The sequence below is a fragment of the Bos taurus genome, chromosome 7 (genome assembly GCF_002263795.3).
Source record: "Bos taurus isolate L1 Dominette 01449 registration number 42190680 breed Hereford chromosome 7, ARS-UCD2.0, whole genome shotgun sequence".
NCBI lineage: Eukaryota > Metazoa > Chordata > Mammalia > Artiodactyla > Bovidae > Bos > Bos taurus.
In genome coordinates, this window is record NC_037334.1 from 60,163,586 (window position 1) to 60,180,244 (window position 16,659).

Below are 16,659 nucleotides of genomic sequence, written 5' to 3' on the forward strand. Positions count from 1 at the left end.
CTCTCCTTAACATGCAAGTTCTGAGCCTGGCCCATTATGCCTGCTTTGCTTTCCTCTCTCATGGTCTGTACTCCAGCAATTGGAATTCCTTTACTGGGTCCCAAGCACATCCTGTACCTTTCTGTCTTTCCTGGTGCTCTTGACTCTGCCTCCCCATTGTTATTTTTCTTTATGAACTCTTCTCTACTACTCCAAATCCTATTAATATTTTCATTGCCAATAGTTCCAGTCCATAGCCATCCTAATTCCATTCCCATTATTCATAACACCTATTGGAATTTGTCTATATTTCCATACTTGATAGTTTTCAAATTATGTGCTATCTCCTAATGCTATCCAAATGTTTCCACTGTAAGCTCTGCCCAAAATATTCTCAGGATATCTCTTGGGTATTTCATCCAAGGGCAAGGTAAGTGGTGATGCATTGGCTTCAATTTCATTGTCCAGATGGACAGAGTTCCTGATGGTGTAGGTAACCAAAAATGAGAATAACATGCTTTGGAAAATTTACTAAAATGGCATAACCATTAAAAATGAAATGAATGTTCTTGAGAATCCAAATGCTAAATAAAATACATATATGAGGCACACTTTTTATTTCTCTCACCTTAACTATTATCAATCTCTGCTTAAAAATGATTTCATCGGCTGATGGACATCTAGGTTGTTTCCATGTCCTGGCTATTATAAACAGTGCTGCAATGAACATTGGGGTACATGTGTCTCTTTCAATTCTGGTTTCCTCAGTGTGTATGCCCAGAAGTGGGATTGCTGGGTCGTATGACAGTTCTATTTCCAGTTTCTTAAGGAATCTCCACACTGTTCTCCATAGTGGCTGTACTAGTTTGCATTCCCAACAACAGTGTAAGAGGGTTCCCTTTTCTCCACACCCTCTCCAGCATTTATTGCTTGTAGACTTTTGGATCGCAGCCATTCTGACTGGCGTGAAATGGTACCTCATTGTGGTTTTGATTTGCATTTCTCTGATAATGAGTGATGTTGAGCATCTTTTCATGTGTTTGTTAGCCATCTGTATGTCTTCTTTGGAGAAATGTCTATTTAGTTCTTTGGCCCATTTTTTGATTGGGTCATTTATTTTTCTGGAATTGAGCTGCAGGAGTTACAGCAGATGAATGGATAAGAAAGCTGTGGTACATATACACAATGGAGTATTACTCAGACATTAAAAAGAATACATTTGAATCAGTTCTAATGAGCCAGATGAAACTGGAGCTGATTATACAGAGTGAAGTAAGCCAGAAAGAAAAACACTAATACAGTATACTAACGCATATATATGGAATTTAGAAAGATGGTAATGATAACCCTGTATGCGAGACAGCAGAAGAGACACAGATGTATAGAACAGTCTTTTGGACTCTGTGGGAGAGGGAGGGGGGGATGATTTGGGAGAATGGCATTGAAACATGTATAATATCATATAAGAAACAAATCTCCAATCTAGGTTTGATGCAGGATACAGGAAGCTTGGGGCTGGTGCACTGGGATGACCCAGAGGGATGGTATGGGGAAGGAGGTGGGAGGGGGGTTCAGGATTGGGAACACATGTACACCCGTGGCAGATTCATGTTGATGTATGGCAAAACCAATACAATATTGTAAAGTAATTAGCCTCTAATTAAAATAAATTTAAATTAAAAAAAATTATTTCAGTCTTTATAGTTTTGTTGTTTGATAAGACTACCCATGAATCTTAGCATCAAAAGTTTCACATTAAAGTCAAAAGATTTTCATTGAGCATCTAACCTTGTATGTTGCTAGACCAGTTCCCTTCATGCCTACCTCCTTCCCTTTCTTCTTTCTTTTCTTCCCTTCCTTCCTTCTTTGCCCCAACAAATATTCATTGAGCAACTACTATATCCCAAGCTATGTACCAGGTTCTGGGGCACAACAGCAAGCCTGTCAAATATGATCCATCTCTTAATGAACTCATCAAATAGGTGCCTCTGTTGAAAACCCTGATTTGGACCAAAGTCCAGGTTTTTATTTTTAGCCAATATAAGGAAGAAGCTATTAAGAGAGAAAAAAAGATAGTGGTCCTCTTTATTTCTCAACACATACCAATTGACCTTCATGAAAAGAATTGTGAGTTCGCATTTACCATGTTATATCTATAAGGAATGGCTTGTAATCTAATCAACAGTGCTGAAAAATGCTCAATAGGTCCACTTGAATGGAACCATTGTAAGAAAATATGTGATTTGAATTATGTGATTCTGGTGGCCCTACTAGTCATGGTAGTCTTTGTCAACAGCCCAGAGTCTGCAGTACCTCGCCCCTGTCTGTCCAACTTCAACTGGATCAATCCAAGTCCATGCCTGAGATCTTCTACTTTGGAACAGAATGAGAGTTTACTTCACCTTCTAGTTTCAAGGAGTAAAACAATGTGAACCCAAGTTTGCTTACAGCCTATAGCCCCACAGATGAAAGATGCCCACCTGCTGTATTTGGAAAGAATGAAATCAAACCGTGGAAAAAAAAGAGAGCTGAAAGAAGGGGAGAAAAGTCATGCTTTGATGACATCATTTGAGCCTCTCAATATGGCTGTGCATAAAGCAAGACCTATAAATACCCTCTTTTGCATAGGATAGTTTGGTTTTAGCTTATGTCATTTACAGTTGGAAAAGTCTTGATTTCTAGAAGGTCCATTGATTGTTAATTGTTACTTATAGAAATTCATTAGCAGATATATTCCCTCATGTTTATTCATCATTTAAAGGAAAGCATATACAAATGTGTGTGTGTGTGAGGATTCTTCTGAACACACTAAAAACTAATAAAGAGGAATTCTGAGAGATTTAAGCCTTGAAAAGCATGGCTTCCTCAAAGGCAGCCAGAGCCTATTATGTCATAGATTAAAGCAAATGAATTAATCCATTTAAAGAACATTTGTTGAGTAGCTGCCTTTTAATTCCTTTGAGATTACTAATATAAATATGCAAAAATGTTTTTTTTCTTTATAACCCAAAGGGCAAAATACTATACCTGTTGTTTAGGATTTTGCTCTAATCTCATCACAATATATCTTAGAGCTATAATAAAGCTCTAATTCAGTCTTCCTTTCTGGATTCACACTTTTCCACTATACAGATGTTCCATAAATTTTTAATTATTCCCTACTAATGAACAATCAAGGTATTTTTTCAGTTTCTTGTTACTAAAAAAATATTATCGTAAATGATCATGTATAGATATCTTTGCTGTCTAAGGGAAGGGAAAGTAGAAGTTTGGCAGATTTTGTCAAATGTTGTTCAAAGAAGTTGCACCAAACTGACTCTCACACATAGCATATGAAGGTGAATCTCTGCTACACTTCCATTCTTTTCAATATCTGTCAACCTTATGAGTGGGAAAACTGTGTTTCCATTTGTTTCCATTTACATTTCTTTAATAATGAATGAGGTTGAACATATTTATACATTTAGAATCCATTTTATTTATTTTCTGTGGATTTCCTGTTCATATCATTTATCCAATTTCATTGTTTTTCTTCCAAACTTGTTATAGCTCTTTAACAGAAAGAAAAAAAGCATCTCTTCTTTCTTATGTGTTGCAATGTATTTTTCTGTGTAGCAGGTTTTTGTATGAGTAAATGAATCACACATTTTATAGCTGCTAGGTTTTGTTGTCTTTCTTTGAAAAAATTTCCTCACTCCAAGCAAGATATATATCAACGTTTTCATTTAGTATTTTTATGATTTCATTTTTAAATTTAAATTTTATATGCTTATAGAATTTATATGGGCAAGAATTGAACTTTATATCTCCCCAAACTGTGCACTGAATAATCCTTTTTTCTGCTGATTTTAAATACTACCTTTATTGAATATTTAGTTCCCTATGCATCTGGGTGTATTACTGACTGGTTTGCTGTTTAACATGGCACTATTACTAACAAAAGCATATGGAAGATATCAAAATGAAACACGTAAACCATTTAGTGTTGCGTCAAACTCCATAAAAGTAAAAAGAGCAAATAAATTTTAAAGGTAATTCTTTTCCTTTACATTTTTCTTCTTGGTTGTGATTATTCTCATACTCACTTAGCACTACACTGTTTCACATCTAATTTCTCATTTCTTCTTAGGTCTGTGGAAAAGGTCATTTTTCTGTAGAAAATTAAGTTATAAAAATTACTTTTCCACTTTACAGAGAAGAAAGCCCAGCCTCAGAAAAGCCACGCGGCTTGTTTCAGGGGAACATGCTGCTAAGTGGCGGTTGTTGTTCAGTCGCTCAGTCGTGTCTGACTCTTAGCGACCCCACGAACTGTAGCCCGCCAGCCTCCTCTGTCCGTGGGATTTCCCAAGCAAGAATATTGGAGTCAGTTGCCATTTTCTTCTCCAAGGGATCTTCCTAACCTAGGGATTGAACCTTTGTCTCCGGCATTAGCAATCTTCCTGACCTAGGGACTTACCCTTTGTCTCCGGCATTAGCAAGCAATCTTTACCACTGACCCACCAGGGAAGTCACAGAGCGGGAGTTGAAATGAGGTTTCATGACCGCAGGTCTCCTGTTGAATTCCAAAATTCCTTTGAGAAAGCAGACATTACATAAATAACTGGTGAATAAGGACCCTCTTCCCATTTCCAATCTGTTCCTCTCTATACCTAGCTTCTATTAAAGTGAGTCCCCCCATTTGTCATATTTTTTCAGTTGATAAAAAAATTAAAATCTTAAGTGGCCACAATCAATATTCAATAAATAGTTGTAAAATGTATTAGTCATTCATTCTACTCCTACACCACTTCTGATGGGAAAACTATCCTCAGTGGAAATTCATCAAATAGGCGTTGTCCTCAAAATAAGAGTCCCTTAGAGTACTAAAAAAAAATCTTGAAGTATCAATATTTAAATGTCATAAATTTTAAAAATTTAAACTCAGAAATTTAAAAATTCAGAAATATTTAGACTATCTCGGTCTTTACAAGGATCCCTACCCTCATTTTCACTCTATGAAATCCTTGAACTTGATTGGAGTCTTTCTACTTTTCCCTACAGTTGGAATCCCCACCAAATCAAAATTGGTCATATAGTCAAATTATTTGTTTTTAGTTTTTCAACAGTTATGTCTCACATCAAAAGCAAAAGTAACCCACCAAACCCTGGTGGACCGCCTTAGGCAACACCCTTTCTACAGCAAGTTCCCATGTAGAGAAATCCCACGTAGAGAAATGGGACTGATTTCAACATGAAGGATTATCCAATTCAAGTTTCAGCCCATATCTTTCCACACATTTCAAGGAGTTACTCAAAAAGTCACACACTGAAACTTGTTGAAAACTTTCTGGTGAATAGAACATCAACAAATGCCCTGTTTATCACAAGAAGTCATAGAGGAGACCCCGGGACGGAGGAGTTGTTCAGAGCATATGGTTTTTCACTCACTCCCTCACCTACTCATTCAGATAAATCATGAACAAAAATGAACATGGTCTTCGCCTCTCTGGAGTCGACATGCTGATGGGGAATTAGGCTTACTGTTTTACTATTTACTCTCTATTTGTTTCATTTGTCTTTTATTCTTCTGTTTTTCCCTTCCTGCTTTTCTTAGGGCTAGTTTATATATTTTTTTAAGAATTCCATTCTATCTGTTGACTTTTTAGCTATATGTGTTTGCATTATTATTATTTTATTTTCATTACTCAGGTGATAGCTCTAGGGGTTTGCAACATATATTTTGTTTTGTTGTTTTGTTTCATTTTTGGACATGGACTTTTTTTTTTTAAGTCTTTATCAGATTTGTTACAATACTGCTTCTGCTTTATGTTTTGGTTTTTTGGTCCTGAGGCATGTGGGATCTTAGCTGCCTGATCAGGGATCGAACTGGTACCCCTTGCATTGGAAGGCGAAGCCATCAGAGGAGTCCTACGACATCTATTTTTAACATTTCAGTTTGCTTAGAGGTAATATTGTGGTGTTGTTGTTGCTGTTGTTGCTAAGTCACTTCATATTGTGTTACTTTATGTTAAATGAAAGAAATTTGCAACCATATACAGTTAATTACCCATCTCCAAAATTGGTTGCTATAGTTATCATAGATTTTACAATATAAGTGTTTTCCATCCCACAATTCACTAAAATATTTACTTTAAATAGTCATATGTAATTTTAGGTAGAAGGAAAATAATTTTTAAAAAATATTTACCTACATGTTTATCATTTCTGATATACTTCTTTTCTTACTGAAAGAACAATGTTTTAGTCTGGTATGATTTCCCTTCAGCCTGGAAAACATTTTTTGGTTTTCTTTGAAGTGTAGGTCTGCTGGTGATAAATTATCTAGTTTTCTTTTTTCTGAAAACATCTTTAATTTCACCTTAATTTTTGAAGGACGTTTTTAGTGATATAGAATTCCAAGTTGAGAAGTTTATATTTTCTTTTTCTCCCAAACCACCTTCCCACCCTTGCTTTTAGCACTTTCAGATGTAGTTTCACTCTTTTTTGAAATCCATCGTTATTAGTGAGAAGTCTGAGATGAATCGTACTGTTATTCTCTTATGGAATGTGCCACTTTTCTCAGACATATTTCATATCTTGTTTTCAGTATTTTGATTATGATGTACCTACTTATGGTCTTATTTATATTTATCCTACTTGGGATTACTGTTTTTCTGGAATCTGTACATTTATTTCTTCAAAGATTATTTTGTTTTATTTCCTTAATTCTTTCCTTCTAAGATTCCACTTATATATTTGTTCATCTTTTTGATGTGATCCTGAAAAATCACAAAGGTCGTATTATTTTTAGTCCTTTTCTATGTTCTTCATATTGAGTTATTTCTATTGCTCTGTCTTCAAGTTCATTGACTCCCCCTTCTGTCATCTCTCATCAGCTGTTAAATCAATTCAGCAAATGTTTTATTTCAGGTACTGCATTTTTCTGCAAGCTCCCTCCCAGTTACAGAAAACTTCTCACCTGGAAACCTGGGGATTATCTCTGATTTGTGCACACATGAAAGACATGAATCATTTAAGATTCTAGCTGTGCCCTGCATTGAGTTGAATTCCAGAGAATAGCAAGGAGAGATAAGTAAGCCTTCTTAAGTGAACAATGCAAAGAAACAGAGGAAAAATAGAATGGGAAAGACAAGAGAACAATTCAATAAAATTGGATATATCAAAGGAACATTTTGTGCAAGGATGGGCATGATAAAGGACAAAACAGTAAGAAGTGGTAACAGAAACAAAAGAGATTAAGAAGAGGTGGCAAGAATGCACAGAACTGTAAATAAAAGGTTTTAATGACCTGGATAACCATGATGGTGTGGTCACTCAGTTAGACCCAGACATCCTAGAGTGTGAAGTCAAGTGGGCCTTAGAAAGCATTACTATGAACAAAGCTAGTGGGACTGACAGAATTTCAGCTGAGCTATTTAAAATCCTAAAAGATTATGCTGTTAAAGTGCTGCACTCAGTATGACAGCAAATTTGGGGAAACTCAGCAGTGGCCACAGAACTGGAAAAGGTCAGTTTTCATTGCAATCCCAAAGTAGGGCAATGCCAAAGAATATTCAAACTACCATACAATTGTGCTCATTTCAGCAAGGAAATGCTCAAAATCCTTTAAGCTGGGCTTCAGCTGTACATGAACGGAGAAATTCCAGATGTACAAGCTGGGTTTAGAAAAGGCAGAGGAATCATAGATCAAACTGTCAACATTCATTGGATCATAGAGAAAGCAAGGGAATTCCAGAAAAACATCTACTTCTGCTTCATTGACTATGCTAAAGTCTTTGGCTGTATGGATCACAACAAACTATGGAAAACTCTTAAAGAGATGGGAGTACCAGACCACCAGGCACCCTCAGGTTTGTGTCCTGAGAAACCTGTATGCAAGTCAAGAAGCAACAGTTAGAACTGTACATGGAACAATGAACTGGTTCAAAATTGGGAAAGGAGTACATTGAGGCTGTATATTGTCCCCCTGCTTATTTAACTTCTATGCAGAATGCATCATGTGAAATTCCAGACTGGAACACAAAGACTAAGGCAGTGACTTTCCTAATGGTATACAGAAAATAATTGGTGATGTGTCTGAACTCCATATGCCTTTCTTTACTATTTCCACCTCTAGAACATGAGTAAGTCAGAAACACAGGTAAGTTAATTTGCAATTTACTGAAAGTATCTGAAATCTACTGAATTTGCTGAGATGTAAATTACTAGGTCACCAAATGAAAAGAATCTTAACTGTCATTGGCTGCTTTTAGGTACATTAGAAGCTCAGGGTTGAACATGTTCCTAGGTCATCAGACCCACTATTCCTCTTCTCTGTTCACCACTTCCACCCTCTAATTTTTGAGACACTCCAATTGGGTGGTGGCCTAGCCTCCCAGGGTATCCTTCTTTTATCTCTGTGCAGCTTTGAAAGTTATTAATTAACCTTCTTTATTTAATAAATCGTGTCTCCTGACATCATCACCCATTGGTCCTCACTCAGCCTTTTGTTCTTTCTAGAAACCCCTTGAATAATTGATTCCAGGTCTCATCCACTTAGATTCTTTTCATTTCCTCATCTGGGCCTCAGTTTCCTCATCTATAAAATGGGTAGATGAACTGGTCTTGTCAGATCTCCATAAAGTTTTCATTCTATGATCCTATGATATTTTAAATGTCCAAATAACAGTACCCCAAAACAGAAAAACTTGCTTGCTGCCAGGAACTCTAAAAGGAAAGTGTTTCCTAACATTTTGCCCATTGTGTCTTTTCCTTCCTTCCATTCTGTTTGTGTTTTTCTGGAGATGGAGAAGATAGTCCAGAGAAGGTGGGGTAGGTGCCTGCCTCATTGTTGATGTTGCCATGCACTCAAGCTGGGAAGAGATGTGAAGTACTTAGGGTTGCTGAAATCCCAGAGCAGTCCCACCCCTTCCCACCTTGGTTTCCAGATTCATTTCCAAATTATAGGGAGGTTTCCAGATTAAAATCATGATTGACTGGCATTCATCCAGAGTCCCACAGAGCCTCCTCTCTGGCACCTTCTAACGGATTTCTCACATACCCCAGTGCATCTGCGACCTCTACCCCAAGATCTCCCCTGATAAAAGGACCAAGCCTTTCTGTAACATTTCTGAAAATATAGAGAGGGCCAAATATTTAGAAAAACTGATCAGACCCATATACTGATTAATGTGTGAAACAATACTAACAATAAAATGACAAATTTTATTGAATAGTAAGTATGTTCCTGGAGAAGGAAATGGAAACCCACTCCAGTATTCTTGCCTGGAAAAATCCCATGGACAGAGGAGCATGGCAGGCTACAGTCCAGGGGGTTGCAAAGAGTAACACACAACTGAGCACACACGCACACACAAATATGTTCCAGAAACTAGATTAAAGAACTGTATGTACTTTATGTTATTTAATTTTCACAATAAAAAATGAGGTCAGTTCTATTTTCATCACTGTTTTATAGATAATGAAGCAAAACTTTAAATTAATGTGTATATCACCTGCCTGGTATCATAGAATTGACAAATGGTAAAGCCAAGAATGCCAGCTCAAGTTTATATATTATAGTTTTAATAACTCTGATGTCTAAACATTTCATGCTATACAAAAATGCCTTATTTTTAAATGATGTTTTAAAAATTTTGCACCTAATCATCACTTCTTCCACAAAGCTTCCAAGATGTTCTGCAAATCTAATTTAGAGATCTTCACTGTTTCATTGTATCTAGGCATATTTTACACTGATGCTTAGCCCACTGTTTAAAATCTTCCATTTGTCTTTCTTCTATGCTAGACAGTAAACTACTTGAAGGAAATAACTGTGTCTCTGTGTTTGTATTCCTTGCTCTGCCAACACATATTTCTTCTCACAGACAGGATTTTAGGGCATTCTTGCTCTAGAGGGTTTTCAGTAGCTCTTGGTTTTACAGTCAAAATCAAAAGTTGTTGGATTAGGAGATGAAAAAACACCCAGCCCTTTCTAGGCATGTAGGGGATCCTTTTCAGTGTTTCCAGAAGGGATGGGAGCTCAGGCTTAGCATTAAAGAGAAGGAAAGTTCTACCTGAGAGATAGCCTATCTGAGATTAAGTAGTATTATGGCAGTTCAGAAGTTTTTTTACAGAGAACTTTCTGAAATACTGACTGTTAAATGTCTGTGGATCATAGACTGTTGCTAAGAGAAGCCGGGAGGGTCTCTGCAGCTAAGCCTGGCTCAATACAGAGAAACGGGATGAGGGCCCCCTCCGAGTCCATCTGGAGAATCAGTGCTGGCCAGCAGCATGGAGCAGTTGCAGCAGGAGTCACAAGTGGGCACCTGCAATGTTATTAGGACCCAGCCTCCCCTACTTTCCATACCTTTTAAGCTCCTAAGAGTCTCACACCACCCTAAGGAAGGCAAATCTCTCAAGCAATACAGATTTCATTTACTACAGATCTTCATATTGGGCAACTAAGATACTTGTTATACCAAAATAATGGAACAAATCCAGGCCTGTTCCAATTACACATGTACATTAGTATATTTACATAAAACATTTCTGGAAGAACATTCAAGAAACTGCTGAAGGCAGTTGCTTCGAGGCAGTGAGACTGAGGACCTAGGGAGAGGGTGAGGTCCATTTTTCTTTGGAAATGTTTTTGTATTGCCTAAGTATCATGTGCTTGTACCATTTGTATAATCATATAAACAAATAAGATAATTTATGTAATAAGTGAAATAAAATTCATTTTAAAATACATAACTGAACTTTTAAATGACTGTAATTTAATCCATTCTTTGCAGACACACCGTTGGAGCCTAAGTTGTGTTTTCTTTAGGATTTGAGGGAAAGAACTGTACAACAGGTCTGCTGGAAAGTTACTTACATGGAACACTAAAAAGTCTCATGAGAAGTGGTCTGGAGAAGGATGGAGAAAGTGAATTAAAATCACAGTAGTAATAAGAGAAATAAGTAACATATAAGGAAGGCAAAGTACTAAACTCTATATGGTCATCTCATTTAAACAGTCCAGTCCAGCAGGTATCATTGTTTTCCCCATGGAAACTGACATCTGAGAAGTTGGATAACCACCAAAGCAAAACTAGGATTTGGTTCTAGACAATCTGAAGCTAGAGCCCAAGTTCTGTACTTGTGTATGTGACTCTGTGTGAGGAGAACCCAGTATCTGATATGCAGATGTTCTTTCCACTCCAGCCCTGTTGGTAACATAACTGCCTCCAACAGGTTCAGCAGCAACCAGACATCAACTCAGCAAGAGAAATGGCAGACTCTACTCGGCCATCTAAAGAGTCAGTCTTGGGGACTCCTAAAACAATACAGAAAAGTTGAAAAGAACTGATGTTTCCATAAAAAAGGACAGAGGGGCAGAGCCAGAGACACACTGTCCTCTGTTGTTATCATGACCCCAGTTTTATGCCCTGTGGCCTAGGAGATACAGTTTTATATAATGATGTTTAAAAGGAAATGTGAAATGTCAAAGAAGTCATGAGATTAAGATTATCTCAGTCTCATAAAGCCATGTTATCTGAGTAATTAACTGTGGAGGAAGGACCTTGATATTCTGCACACGTCTTCAGTCTGTTGGTACTGATGACCCCCGGGATCAAAAGAAGTAGGAAGCCAAACGACAATGCTCTGTCATTTCACCTCCTTGATGGTAAAGCAGAAAGTTGGCTTGCTGTTTCCTAAGACTTTGCATACAGTGATGTAAATCACTGCTCTTTCGTTCATTTATGAATCTCCAGACTGAGCCCCGCAGACTGACTATACTGAATGTCAGACTGAGCTAGAGGAGAAAAGAACTTGAAGTTCATCTTGTGAGGTTTTCATCTTTATTTGTTATCTTTGTAATCCTCCTCTTTTCTTCCCTCAAATGAGATCTCAGGAAAAAACCTACCGTATAAAAGCACAACTGTTCCATGTGAAACGGGGACTCCTGAGCAGCACCTGCTCAGTTCCCTGGTGCCCAGCCCTGGACCACAGCTTGGAGTGCTTCGAGTTGACACCAAGTAAAGGGGCCGTATGATACTTTGCCAAACCAGGACACTTTAAAGCACAAAAAGAAACTCCATTAATAACTGTGGTGTGACAACAAATGTAAACTGGGACTGCCCTGGGCAAATTGGGAAGCACGGAACCCTAGTTTTAAGAAGTACAGTCTCAAAACTGTTGACTCAGTCCAAACTCTGCATCTAAGAAATGAGGATTCTAGCCCCTTAACTTGCTCCAACATGAATTACCCTCTGATGAGAACCAGGAAATTCCAAAGCAGGCAATCCACCCCTTCTGTCTAATCCACCTCAAAATAAGTCAACTGGGAAATAACTGAATTTTTTAATAAAAACTGTTAATGTTGTGTATGCCAAAGCTCTGTGATCTCAGTACTAACGATGTGCTTTTTGCCATAACTATACCACCTGTCGGATAAGGCAATGGCACCCCACTCCAGTACTCTTGCTTGGAAAATCCCATGGCCGGAGGAGCCTGGGTGGGCTGCAGTCCATGGGGTTGCTAAGAGTCGGACACGACTGAGCGACTTCACTTTTATTTTCACTTTCATGCATTGGAGAAGGAAATGGCAACCCACTCCAGTGTTCTTGCCTGGAGAATCCCAGGGACGGGGGAGCCTGGTGGGCTGCCGTCTATGGGGTTGCACAGAGTCGGACACCACTGAAGCGACTTAGCAGCAGCAGCAGCAGCATACCACCTGTACTCTTCTTTACTTCATGTGTGTGTATGCTCAGTCACTCAGTGGTGTCTCTACATTGTTCCTCAAATCAGCTCACCTCTTACACTCAGATATTACTTCACCCAAAGCAAAAAGATGTGTTCCACCAGCTGTTTGCCTACTGTATTTTGTAAAGCACTTATATTTAGCAAACAGAACTTCTGAATTTTAATAATTAGATATTTTATACTTGCTAGTTCCGACAATTCTGGTCTATATTAAAATCTAGTATCAGATGACATCTGGCTTAACACAGCTTAAATGCTTTTTTCAAGTTTAACGTAGCAGTATGCAATCTTGTTCTATTAAAAGCACTCTGATTTCTAGAAACTTCACTGCTCACCCAAGATGGTCACTTTGCTCCATTCATTCCAGCCTTTCTCAAATAGGCCTCTGGTTTAATTTTAATGTATTTGTTTACAGATGCTTTTGTGTACAGTTAGACCATGCAAAAGATTCCTAACAGTTATTTTAGAAAAAGCACATTTCATGTGTCAAAAATAAAACCAGTTATGCTAAATGACTGTACAAATATTTATTGAGCACCTGTCATATACCAAGTTCTATCCAAACTGGTGAAAATGAACAGCATACAGTTCTGGCCTCAGGTTCCTTCATGTTAGTAGGGAGACAGGCAAGTAAGCAAAAAAGATGCTACGTGCTATACTAATGAAGGGTTTGGATGTCCTCTTCCTGCTGATCAGCTTAGAAGGGATGAAGTCCTGTGTTTGGATCAGGTACAAAAATCGTACTCAAAAAATCAAATGTCCAGGAATGGATATTTCTTTATTTTTCTAACAGAATTTAATTTTCTTTCTAAATCATCCTCCTCTCTAAAAAATATTTTCAGAAATTTAGTTAAATTTGAACTTCAGTCAGTTCAGTTCAGTTCAGTCGCTCAGTCGTGTCCGACTCTTTGTGACCCCATGAATCGCAGCACGCCTAGGTGGCAGGGGTTTGGCTGAGAAGGTCGTAGATCTTATCTCATGATCAGATCCGTAGTCAACGGACATCTATAGTGGATGCCAGTGTCTTGCCCTCAAATCCAGTTTGAGGAATCACCTTCAGCTGAAAGCAGTGGAGGGTGCCCAGAATCCCTATCCCTCACCAACTCCCAGAGTTCACTCAGACTCACGTCCATCGAGTCAGTGATGCCATCCAGCCATCTCATCCTCTGTCGTCCCCTTCTCCTCCTGCCCCCAATCCCTCCCAGCATCAGAGTCTTTTCCAATGAGTCAACTCTTCGCATGAGGTGGCCAAAGTATTGGAGTTTCAGCTTTAGCATCATTCCTTCCAAAGAACACCCAGGACTGATCTCCTTCAGAATGGACTGGTTGAATCTCCTTGCAGTCCAAGGGACTCTCAAGAGTCTTCTCCAACACCACAGTTCAAAAGCATCAATTCTTCTTCACAGTCCAACTCTCACATCCATACATGACCACAGGAAAAACCATAGCCTTGACTAGATGGACCTTTGTTGGCAAAGTAATGTCTCTGCTTTTGAAAGCTGAAACAATGTATCAATATAATTCAATTTCCATACCAGGACTATTTCACCCCACTCAAGGTTCTCCACTTGCCTTCTGTCCTGAAGTGGCATCTTGGAGGCATCGGCAGTGCATGGGGAAGGGGAGCAAGCATAGCATCTTAGGGTTAGGGAGTGAGGAATATCAAAACTGGAGGCTGGAATCCAGAACTTAAGTGATCTTTTTGACCCAGATTCTGGGCACCCTCCACTGCTTTCAGCTGAACGTGATTCCTCAAACTGGATTTGAGGGCAAGGCACTGACATCCACTATAGATGTCCGTTGACTACTGATCTGATCATGAGATAAGATCTACGACCTTCTCAGCCAAACCCCTGCCACCTAGGACCCTGGCTGGCTTGCAGAGAGAGTTATAACTGACATCCTGGCAATTGAGTCATGAGAGTTACCAGGGGTGAGGGATGTCAAGTAAACTGTTCAACCACAGTCCCTCTGGTCTGTCAAAGCACTCAGCTGTTTAACGCTTCTCTCTGGGGCCCCAGGAAACACTCACCAAGTTGAAATCATCAGGGTTCCTCCCATACCCAACCCCCTCATCTAGGCATCTCCATTTGGCATTGCTTCTCTATACTCTTCTGCCACCTGGATAGAAGTGCCATGCATCTTGCCAAATATGAAGGTTATATCCTTCCCATGCTACTTCCTTGCATCTATTACCTGTTTCAGGGTATCCCCCAAATCTTCTGGGGTGTTTCCATATGTCTCCCACCCTCAATCCAGGTTTTAATATACCACTCATCCCCAGGAGTTGCTCTTATTTCTCATCTTCATTCTTCTAATTCATGGTTGACATAAAATCTATGCGGTGATTTTCCTGGCTTAGCTCTTTACATGTAAAACCCATATTTAAGAAATATTTTCCCTCTCATAAGGAAATTAACAGTTTTTTCCTTTGTGCAAATCAACAGTTTCCTATCATATTTTGTATTATTTAATCATAGGCTATAAAAAGTCTAGAAACTAGTAGGGGTAGCTTGAAATAAAAAAAAACTGGCTTAGTATGTTTCAAACTATTTTTCCCACAACATTCAAAATTATCAAAGTAGTTTATGTCAGAGATCTGAGTCATTCAAACTATCTTCCAGATCTTCTATATTTGAAAAATTAAGGGAAAATGCAGACTTAAGCAAATTAATATTTGTTGAATGTCAACAATATTAGGCACTGTGATAGGTGTTTTATGTTCTTTACTTTCTTTAATCTTCATAATATGCCTTCAATGCAGAAATCATTCCCAGTGTACAGAAGAAGAAAAGAAGTCTCAGAAGACAGTATGTAACTTTTCCAAGTGATCTGGCTAGAAGTTGCTGCTACTGCTGCTAAGTCACTTCAGTCGTGTCCGACTCTGTGCGAACCCATAGACGGCAGCCCACCAGGCTCCCCCATCCCTGGGACTCTCCAGGCAAGAACACTGGAGTGGGTTGCCATTTCCTTCTCCAATGCATTAAAGTGAAAAGTGAAAGTGAAGTTGCTCAGTCATGTCCGACCCTCATCGACCCCATGGACTGCAGCTTTCCAGGCTCTTCCATCCATGGGATTTTCCAGGCAAGAGTACTGGAGTGGAGTGCCATTGCCTTCTCCAGGCTAGAAGTTAATAAAGCCAAAATTCATACTCAATACACCTGGTCTCAAAATTCATTTGCTTTCTGCCTTTCCACAGTAAGAAAAATATTGTCAGCCTAATGACTGGTTCCAAATAGGAAAAGGAGTACGTCAAGGCTGTATATTGTTACCCTGCTTATTTAACTTCTATGCAGAGTACATCATGAGAAACTCTGGACTGGAAGAATCACAAGCTGGAATCAAGATTGCCGGGAGAAAGATCAATAACCTCAGATATGCAGATGACACCACCCTTATGTCAGAAAGTGAAAAGGAACTCAAAAGCCTCTTGATGAAAGTGAAAGAGGAGAGTGAAAAAGTTGACCTAAAGCTCAACATTCAGAAAACGAAGATCATGGCATCTAGTCCCATCACTACATGGGAAATAGATGGGGAAACAGTGGAAACAGTGTCAGACTTTATTTTGGGGGGCTCCAAAATCACTGCAGATGGTGACTGCAGCCATGAAATTAAAAGACACTTACTCCTTGGAGGGAAAGTTATGACCGGTTGAAAAACAGAGACATTATGTAGCCAACAAAGGTCCATCTAGTCAAGGCTATGGTTTTTCCAGTGGTCATGTATGGATGTGAGAGTTGGACTGTGAAGAAAGCTGAGCGCCGAAGAATTGATGCTTTTGAACTGTGGTGCTGGAGAAGACTCTTGAGAGTCCCTTGGACTGCAAAGAGATTCAACCAGTCCATTCTAAAGGAGATCAGCCCTGGGATTTCTTTTCTTTTCTTTTTTTTTTTGCCTCCACGGAGTATTTATTTATTTATTTATTTATTTATTTATTTATTTTTAATTTAA

The 16,659-nt window shown here is 38.7% G+C and overlaps 1 long non-coding RNA gene across 1 annotated transcript in view; it reads right to left on the reverse strand.

The window, feature by feature from the left end:
• Window positions 1-3,449: 3,449 nt before the first annotated feature.
• The window catches only part of LOC112447452 (uncharacterized), a 171,193-nt gene continuing 157,983 nt past the window's right edge, over window positions 3,450-16,659 (reverse strand). The window contains exon 6 of the long non-coding RNA XR_003035654.2: window positions 3,450-4,550. This is a non-coding gene — a long non-coding RNA (uncharacterized lncRNA). The remainder of the gene's footprint in view (window positions 4,551-16,659) is intronic.